Consider the following 9,978-nt stretch of genomic DNA (forward strand, 5'->3'; position numbering starts at 1 on the left):
AGATCATTTAGGACTCTCTAGAAGGTAAGCAAAAGATAGACTACTTAGTAAAACAACCTCTCTGAGAAAGGCAGCACACTTGGAATAAGACTTCATTCAGATAATTATAGAATTTTACGCCATATCTGAACAATCCCTATTCCAGATGGGCAAAGGGGAGGCATGACTTCTCCAAGTTCACACAGCCATTTCCATAGGTCCTCCTGACTCGGGGGACTCTGAAGTAACTCCCAAGTCCTTGCACCCAGAATGTCCCCCAGGCTGGGAGACAGGAATTCACACCTCAGAACAACTGCTGTCACCAGCCTTCTCTCATCCAGTTCTCAGAAGGAAACAAAGAAGGAATTTCTATCTCTGCTTAAGTTTCAGTTTCTTTGACCAGGAACATGCCAAGTTGAGTTGCACTTTTGACTTTCAGATTCCAGTTCCAAATTGCAAGGACACACCTTCAAATTATATCATCTGTTGCTTATAAAGCCTTGAGGTTTCACTATAAGAAGACCTACACACCAGCAACCAGATCTCTGACAAACCTACTTGACTGAAAATACTTCAGAACTGCAACCTCATTTACAGCAACCATGAGGTGAGAATTTCTCTTCTATTTGTTTATTTATTTTTAAATTAATTAATCTATTTATTTTAATAGGTATATATGACAGCAAAATGCATTTTGCTTTTGTAGACAATTGCAGCGTAACTTTTCATCTCTCATTGTACATGATGTAGCATCACACCATATATGCAATCATACATGTACCTAGGGTAATGACTTCTATTGCATTCCAACATCTTTCCTGCCCCCATTCCCTTTCCCCACCTCTCCCTCCCCTTTGCCTAATCAGTATTCCTCCATTTATCCCATGACTGCACCCTCATTTCTCTGCTTTTTTGACATTATGTCTTAAGGATTAGAAGCAATGATAATCAATATTATCTCAACAGGTTGATTTTCAGGCATCCTAAATTTTCTATTTGAGTATCTGTTCATAGACTGATGTGTACATGTGAGTGTGTAACCCGCTAGTGCATTCATACCAAAACTTGAGCTGTTGTATTAGTGTAGGCATTTTCATTTCTGTTGGCCTTATGAAGCTGTCTTCATGCTTCATAAAGAAAGACAGGAAAAAGGGAGAGAGTTTGCAGGAAAGGAGAAAATCATTCCAGATTGCGAGATTTTTTTCATCACACTATTTTCCATCTAGGGAAAGGAGATCAGTTTGTCGGATCTCTGATTAGAGACATCTCTTTCTCTTCATTCCTCATTTTGCTGGAAAATTAGGACCCACACAGCAATATGAGCTTCAGTGGAACCTCCCAGATGTCTGGGGAGATACTGTGGGGATGGGGTGGGAGAAGCTCATGGCCTTCTTCTGGAGACTCCTCAACTCACCTTCTGAGGGGCCAACTCTGATGAAGCTGTGATTAGATTGAATTTGATCAGATCACATTTCCTGGGGCTGCCCATTACCTGCAGGTTCTTGGCATCCTCCTGTCCATGGGTCTTGGCTGGACATCTGAGCTTAGGAACATCCACATCTTCCTTACGAGAAGCGCTCAATGGGAGTTTCTCTATGGTCCCAACTGAATCTTAAATCAAGCTGAGATCAGAAGATAAAAATCCTCTAGTTAATATTGCCTTGCAAATGTCCCCTAAGAGTTCCACTGGGAAAATTTGAGAGAGGCAGAATTTCCAGAAACTACAAAACCACAAGTCAACCCTGTGTCAAATATACACTTGTAACTGATATCTAAAATGAGAAATAGTAATAATACCAAAGGATATATAGTAGTTATCTCATCCTCAATAATTATTCAATGCCAGACTGTTTTCTAAAACTGTTTTGTAAATTATTACATTTAAATCTTAAAAGAAAACAATGAGAGAATCATTTATCCTAATGTTGCAAAGGGGGGTGATGTCAGATTTAGATAAGCTAAGGTCACCCAGTCCATTAGAGGTGGAGCTGAGATACGAAAAAGACAGTTCATTAAACTCTTAAGCCTATTGCTCCAAAAGAGTTACAATGCAGGTTCCTGCCATCATTTCAGATGACATCTTAATCAGTTCTAAAATTTTAATTTCAATATGTACCAGGAAAGAAATATGTGTAAAATGCGACATCATTTGCCATTTAAAAATTTTAAGCACTACAATTTATTGGTGTTTAGCATCTTCACCATGTTGTGGGAGCATCACCATGATGTAGTTTAAGGATGTCTAATAACTGTGAGAAGATACCTGGTATACATTGTCACTTCCTACTCGGCCCTTGCTCCAGGCCCCAGCAAATTTTCTGCATTTGCCTATTTGGTTCTGTCACATGAATGGACACGTACAATATGTGACAGGAGTGGATTCCTTCAATTTTATGTTGCCTCAGTCTCCATTTTGAAGACGAGTTGGCCTTTCTCATGTGGAAACAGAGCTAAGTCTCCCTTGACACAGCTTCCAGTTCTTTACCACCTCCCAACTCCTCAGGGTGACTGATCCAGACATCTGCCTTCTGCAAACTCCTCCTGGTAACCAATTTTGTGGGATCTCCTTTGGGACCAGACAATAATTCACGCCTAAGGAGATTTACCCAACTGACCCCTAAGCCCTTCCCAGACTGGGTAGATATGCCACAGGACCATATCTCAGTGACACCATGACCCCTTAGAACTAGAACCAACTTGCTCAAAGCTGACCAATTAATATTCTCTGCACATTTCTCATCTAAGTGATGTTGTAGACCCCAGTAAAGGATCATCCCAAAGAGGCGATCTTCTTTCTCTTTTTATGCCCACCCACTGCTTAAGCTTCAGTGTCCCTGAAGCTCCCCAATTCCTGTTCTCCCTGAAACGAGTCTTGCTGTCTTTTCTCTGGGATCTGTTAGTGAGAACTTGCTTCTGTTATTTCCCCTGCATATTGGAGTGGCTGCCTCTGTGTCTCTCCTGATGGACATGTCTGCAGTGGACAGTGGTTACTTTGTTGTGAAGAAGGTAGAAAAGGTCCAACAGAAGCCACTGGATGGTTTTCCAGTATAAAGAGGTTTGCTGTGAGGGGACAGGGGACACCTGGTCATGGGTCAGACACACAGGTATTGGGCTGTACACCAGGATGAAGAAGTAGCCACTGAAGGCACAGTGCAGATATCCAGGAACAAATACCATGAAGTTACATCAGAGCAGGACTAGAGTTTACAATCACTTCCAGGAGAAATCTCAAAACTAAAGAAGAAAAAAAAAATGAACACTACAATGTCCTTTTGTCCTGTATCCCTTCATCTGCCATAAATTTGCTTTTTGGAAGGGGGCAGCACTGAACATTGAACCCAGGACCTCTCTCAGGTGAGGCAAGCACTCTACCATAGAGCTACATTCCTAGGCTTTTTCACATTATTTTGTGATAAGGGCTCTCACTAAGTTGCCCAGGGTAGACTCAGACTTGCAGTCCCCCTGCCTCAGCCTCTTGATAAGCTGGATTACAGGCACACACAACTACACCTGGGGACCATCATGATTTCAAGGCTCTTCCCTATTGTAACATGTATCAGCCTTTGTTGCTTTCCATGGCTGAATAATATCCAGTTGTGTGGGTATATGACGTATGCTTATCCATTTATCAATTCATGAACATTTGTGCAGTTGTCACCTTTGGCTATAGATAGTGCTACAATAAACATCCATGCACAAGTGTTGGTTTCAAACCTGTTTCCAATTGTTTTGAGCATCAATGTATGCTAAAAATACACTCATTTCAGATAGTTGTTGCAAATATTTTCTATCATTCTGGGAACTCTTTTATCAGTCTGTTGATGGTGGCCTTTGATGCACAAATTTCTTCATTTTGGTCAAGTCCATCTCATCTCTTTTTCTGTTGTTTCCTGTGTTTGGTTGTCACAGCCAAGAAAGCATTGTCAAATGCAATGTCAAGAAGCTTTTCCCTTATATTTTCCTCTGCAAGTTTTATTGTTTTCGTCTCACATTTAGGTTTTTAATTCATTTTGAGTCATTTGGTATACTAAATGAGGTAGATGTCCAACACACTGTTGTACAACTGATGTTCTAGTTTTTCCACAACATTAGTTGTAAAGACTGTCCTTTATCCCAGTGAGTGGACTTGACATGCTTGTCAAAGTTGCTTCATCAGTGTTCTTAACTGAATCCAAATCACAAGTTCAAATCTCTAAATATTAGCTTAGTGTGACAGTCTCTTGAGATAGGGTCTAGAAGGAGGTACAAAGATTAAGGAGTAACATAGGATGAGGCCTTACTTCTCTAGGGTCAATGTCATTAGAAGAAGGTAAAGGGATATTTAAGTTGTCTGAATCCACGGGCCAGGGAGGGATGGCCAAGTGAAGTACAAAGAAAGTGACCACTGGGCTGGGGTTTTGGCTCAGTGGTAGAGCGCTTGCCTAGCATATATGAGGGTTCAATTTTCAACACCACATAAGTAAATAAAATAAAGGTATTGTGTCTACCTACAACTAAAAAATATTTTAAAAATAATTCATGTGGCCATCTCCCAGTCAGTGGCCTTCTATAAAGAGCCCTTGCTAGGAACCATAGGCACACACTTTTACTTGCAATTCTAGCGTCCAGAACCCTGAGAAGAGTTCTGCCACCACATGCTTTGTTATTATGGCAGCCTGGGCTGACTAATGTAACTCTACAGACAAGAGTTTATTTCCAGGGTCTCTCTTTTCTTGGTCTTTGTGTTTCTTATATCTTTCATGTGGTCATTACACCACACCATAATGTTTGGATTTCTATAGCTTTGTATTCACCTCTGAAATCAGAAAGTGTGAGAGGTCCAGCTTTGTTCTTTGTTCTCAAGATTATGTTGGCTATCTCAGTGCCTTTGTGTAATGGTTAATCTGCATTGCCAACTTGATTGTGATAAGAGATGCTGAGGATTATGGGTGTGTCAATGATAGTGAGTCTAGGAATGATTGGCATGTGGGATAGCCTAACCAAAAGGAGAACCTCCAATAGGACGATGGCTTAAATGTAATAAAAGTTGGAAGAACAAAGAAACAGCAGCAGATGCAAGCTGGATTCTTACTGAAAGTCTTCTTGATTGCTGCTACCATATCTGGGGATATCAGACTCTCTCTTCTTTACTTTTCTGAAGCAGACTCTGACAGTGATTCTCCAGGAGGCTTAGTGCTCAGACTAGAATAGCACCATTGATCCCTCTTGTTCTGAGGCTTCAGCCTCTTGGACTGCCCAGCTACTGGTTTTCCCAGCTCTCCAGCCTGCAGATGGCCACTGTGCACTATTCAACTTCTGGTTGCATACGCCAACTCTCTTCACGTTATCATTTTTTTTTGCTGAGAAGAAGCATTTTAGTTTGAATCGCATCCCATCTATTGATTATGTTTTAATTTGTTCAAATTAGTTATACATGATAGAAGAATTCATTTTGATTCATTCTACACAAATGGAGCACACCTTTTCATTTCTCTGGTTGTAGACAATGTAGAGTCACACCACATGTGCAGTTATACTTGTACCTAGGGTAATGATGTTCATCTCATTCCACCATCTCTCCTGCACCCATGTCCCCTCCCCTTCCCTCTCTCCAATTTGTGCAATCAATGTGCCTCCATTTTCCACCTCCCCCCAATTATGGATAAGTATCCACTTATCAGACAGTACATTCAGCCTCTGGGTTTTTGAGATTAGATTACTTTCCTTAGTATGATATTCTCCAGCTCCTTCCATTTACCTGCAAATGCCATAATTTTATTCTCTTTTAATGCTGAGTAATATTCGATTGTGTATACATACCACAGTTTCTTTATTCTTTCATCTGTTGAAGAGTATCTAGGTTGGTTCCACAGTTTAGCTATTGTGAATTGAGCTGCTATGAACAATGATATAGCTGTGTCACTGTAGTATGCTGATTTTAAGTCCTTTGGATATAGACTGAGTAGTAGGATAGCTGGATTAAATGGTGGTTGCATTCCAATTTTCTATGGAATATCCAAACTGCTTTCCACAGTAGTTGCACCAATTTGCTCAGCCACCAGCAGTGTATGAGTGTACTATTTTCCCCACATCCTTGCTAACACTTATTTTTGCTTGTATTCTTGATAATTGCCTTTCTGATGTGAGACAAAATCTTAGAGTAGTTTTGATTTGCATTTCTCTAAACACTAGAGAAGTTGAATGTAAATGTTTCTGGGAAAACTGGAAATCCACATGCAGCCAAATGAAATTGAAGGATTATTTCTCACCATGCCCAAAGCTCAACTCAAAGGGGATTAAGGACCTAGGAATTAGATCAGAAACTGTGCACCCAATAGAAGAAAAAATAATCCCAAATCTTCATCGTGTCTGCTTAAGTCCTGACTTCCTTAACAAGACTCCTAAAGCACAAGCAGTGAAATCAAGAACCAATAAATCGTCTATTGTATATCCTCTTCTGAGAAGTGTCTGTTACATCACAATTTTATTCATTTATATATATATATATATATATATATAATATATATGTATTATATATATACATACACACACATACACAATATATATGATTTACTATTACTCAACTTTATAAAAGAATAAAATTATGGCATTTACCAGTAAAGGAATGGAGCTGGAGAATATTATGCTAAGTGAAATAAGGCAACATCAAAAAACCAAAAGCTCAATATTTTCCCTGATAAATGAATGCTAATTCACAATGGGGGCACTATGGAAAAATAGAGTTACTTTAGATTAGGTAGAAGAGAGTGAATGGAGGGGAGGGGTGTGTGGGTAGGAATGATAGTAGAATGAATCAGACATTACTATCCTAAGTACACACATTAACTATAAGACTGGGAGGATTCTATACTATGGACAACCAGAAGAATGGCAAATTATATTCCATTATATATGATGCAACAAAGTGCATTATACTGTCATGTATAAGTAATTAAAACATATTTTTAAAATTATTATTAAAAATCTGAATACAGGGGAAACTTTCAGTTTGCACTAATGTTGTAGTAGGTGTTTCACTGGGTTTTCCCTTATGGCTATATCTCACCTAACAGAGAAAATCCACTTTTGTTTCACAGTGAGAATGCACATGATCATGGGATCCAGGACAAGCTGCGGCAGTTGAGATGTCACTTCACGTGGGGGCTGGAAATTGAAGATAATGAAATACCGGATTTAGAAAGGAGGATCATAGAACAGATTAGGTTCCTAGGCACCAGATATAATATAGGGGGGATTCACAACCTCCTGGCCTATGTGAAGCACCTGAAAGGCCAGGATGAGGAGGCCCTGCAGAGCTTGAGAGAAGCTGAAGACTTGGTCCAGAGGGAGCACACAGACCAGGCAGACCTGAGGAGCCTGGTGACCTGGGGCAACTGTGCCTGGGTGTATCACCACATGGGCAGATTGGCAGAAGCCCAGACTTACCTGGACAAGGTGGAGGACACTTGCAAGAAGTTCGCAAGTCTCTCCCACTACAGGGTGGAGTCTCCTGAGATGGAGTGTGAGGAAGGATGGGCCTTGCTGAAGTGTGGGAGAAAGAATTATGAGCGGGCCAAGACCTGCTTTGAAACGGCTCTGAGAGTGGAGCCTGAAAACCCTGAATTCAGCCTGGGGTTCGCCATCTCCTCCTACCGTCTGGACTATGATAATGAAAATGTAATTTCTCTAGAGCCCCTGAGGAGAGCTGTCAGTTTGAACCCAGAAGATGTATATGTTAAGGTTCTCCTTGCCCTGAAGCTTTAGGATGTAGGACAGGAAGTGGATGGAGAAGGCTACATTGAGGAAGCTCTAAACAGCACATCCTCCTAGCCCTATGTCTTTCAATATGCAAGCAAATTTTACCGAAAAAAGGGCTGTGTGGATAAAGCTATTGAGCTCCTTAAGAAAGCCTTGGAGGAAAGACCCAACTCTGCCTCCCTGCATCACCAGTTAGGGCTTTGCTACAGGGCAAAAATGTCTCAAGTAAAGGATGCAACAAATGTGAACCCTAGAAGGCAGGAAAGAGAAAATGTGCACAGATGGGTTCAATTGGCTATAAAAGAATTTCAAGAGACTGTAAGATTAAAGCCAAGATTAGAGATGGCTTACGTTTTCATGGCTGAAATGTATGCAGAAATACACAAGTATGAAGAGGCAGAGAAAAATTTTCAGAAAGCATTTTGCATGGACAATATTGCTCCCTGCATTCAGCAAGATATTCATCACCGCTATGGCCGTTTCCAACAATTTCACATGAGATCTGAAGACAAAGCAATCACCCACTATTTAAACGGTCTAAGGATACAAGAAATGTCCTTTTACAGGAAAAAACTCATAAGTGCCTTAGAAAAACTGGCTAAAAGCCATGTGAACCAGAATCTGAGTGTTGTGAAGAGTGTCAGCCTCCTGGGGCTCAGCCATGAATTAAAAGGGGAAGTGGAGGAGGCCCTGCTGTGCTATGAGAGGGCTCTGAGGCTCCTTGATCAGCTGAACCCTGTGTTTTGAGGAAGGGCCCCACCCTCCATTTCATCTACTCACAACTAAATAGAACAACAAGCTTCCCTGCTTGCTGCCTCCCGAAATGTATAACTGCTGAAATAAAAAAGTAGATCGGGCAGCACATGCCCTCTCCCCTGCCTGCCTGCTCCTGCCTTCTCCCTGCTTCCTTAGTGCCTAGGCCAGGAGCATCCATCCTCTCTCCTGGCATCCCTGCACTCATTGGCCCTGGATGAAAATCCTGTTTGACACCCAGCAGCTGCAGGATACATCAGGATCCTTTTCCTAAAGACTGTGCCTTGGAAATGAACTGCTTCCTCCTTGAGTGAGGCTGTTGTCCTGGACCAAGGAGAATTCAACAGAAAGGGTTCTTTTTTTTTTTTGGTGGTGGTGGGGGGGTCCTGGGAATTAAACTCAGGAGCATTCAAAAACTAACCCACAAATATTTTTTGTATTTTATTTAGAGACAGGATCTCACTAAGTTGTTGAGTGCCTTATAGTTGCTGAGGCTGGCTTTGAACTCTCAGTCTTCCTGTCTCAGCCTGCAGAGCAGCTGTGATTAAAGATGCAGGCTATCATACCCTGCCAGGGTTTCTTTCTTATGTGGCCAGGTCTCCTCAAGTACTTCAAGATCTAAGAGTAAGACAACTTTTCGTCCTCTAAAATCATTCCTGTCAGGTCTCTTGGTTACAGCAAGGAAAAAGCTGAACAAACCAGATCAGTAAATACAATACTATATAACAATAACCATTATTATTATTATGTACCACTAGAATGGCCATCCTATGTATCAAAAAGAGAATGAGGAGTTCCTTGTCCACTGTGTTGGGAGGGCAACAACATAGAGTAAGGAAGACATTGATATTGACCTCAAAGAAAGGGAAGTGGGGCCAGAGATTGGGTCCCAAACCAGTGAACAAGACCAGTTCAGACATACAATAAGCACCAGGGATCTCTGATGCCCTAATCAGAGCCCAGGTGCACAGCTAAATCCATCCCCTCAGAATTCCTTTTTAACATTGAGTCTGGGGGCCCACTGCACATCCAGAAAGGAGTTCTGTAGATCTTGGGCAGGGCCTAGTAGGAATTACTTTTAAAACTTGCCTGCACATGACCTTTCTGTGTTATGAGGGTCGAGATCTGCATAGCTATTCCAAATCACTTTTTTTTTTTATTAGCCAAGAGAAAGGAGGTTCACAGCGGTCTGTAGGTTCTCATAACTGTTCAGTGTCTACAGAGATGGTCTAGAATTCCGGGAAAACACTCAGAAGCTAGTACTGACATTACATTTCTTCAAGTTTCGTTTTCTCCAGCTCCAATTTTTTATCTTATCTCTGCACTTGTGCCAGCGCAAAATGGCTAGGGATGTAGTTTAGTGGTATAACTATTGCCTAGAATGTATGAGGCCTTGTGTTCATTTCTCAGGGGGAAAATAAAAGCCTTTGTCACATATTATTCTCAGTTTAATGGTCTTCATTTGTTGTATGCACACAGTTTATAGTCCCGAAGTCGATAATGTTCACT

The 9,978-nt window shown here is 41.1% G+C and overlaps 1 pseudogene across 1 annotated transcript; it reads left to right on the forward strand.

Annotated features, from left to right (window-relative positions):
* The first annotated feature begins 545 nt into the window (after positions 1–545).
* Positions 546–8,826, forward strand: LOC308634623 (interferon-induced protein with tetratricopeptide repeats 1B-like; annotated as a pseudogene). The gene is made up of 2 exons (XR_014024337.1): positions 546–586; positions 7,056–8,826. The product of XR_014024337.1 is annotated as an interferon-induced protein with tetratricopeptide repeats 1B-like (transcript).
* Positions 8,827–9,978: the final 1,152 nt, after the last annotated feature.

Source organism: Spermophilus citellus (assembly GCF_964194105.1).
Source record: "Spermophilus citellus genome assembly, chromosome: 15".
Classification (NCBI taxonomy): Eukaryota; Metazoa; Chordata; class Mammalia; order Rodentia; family Sciuridae; genus Spermophilus; species Spermophilus citellus.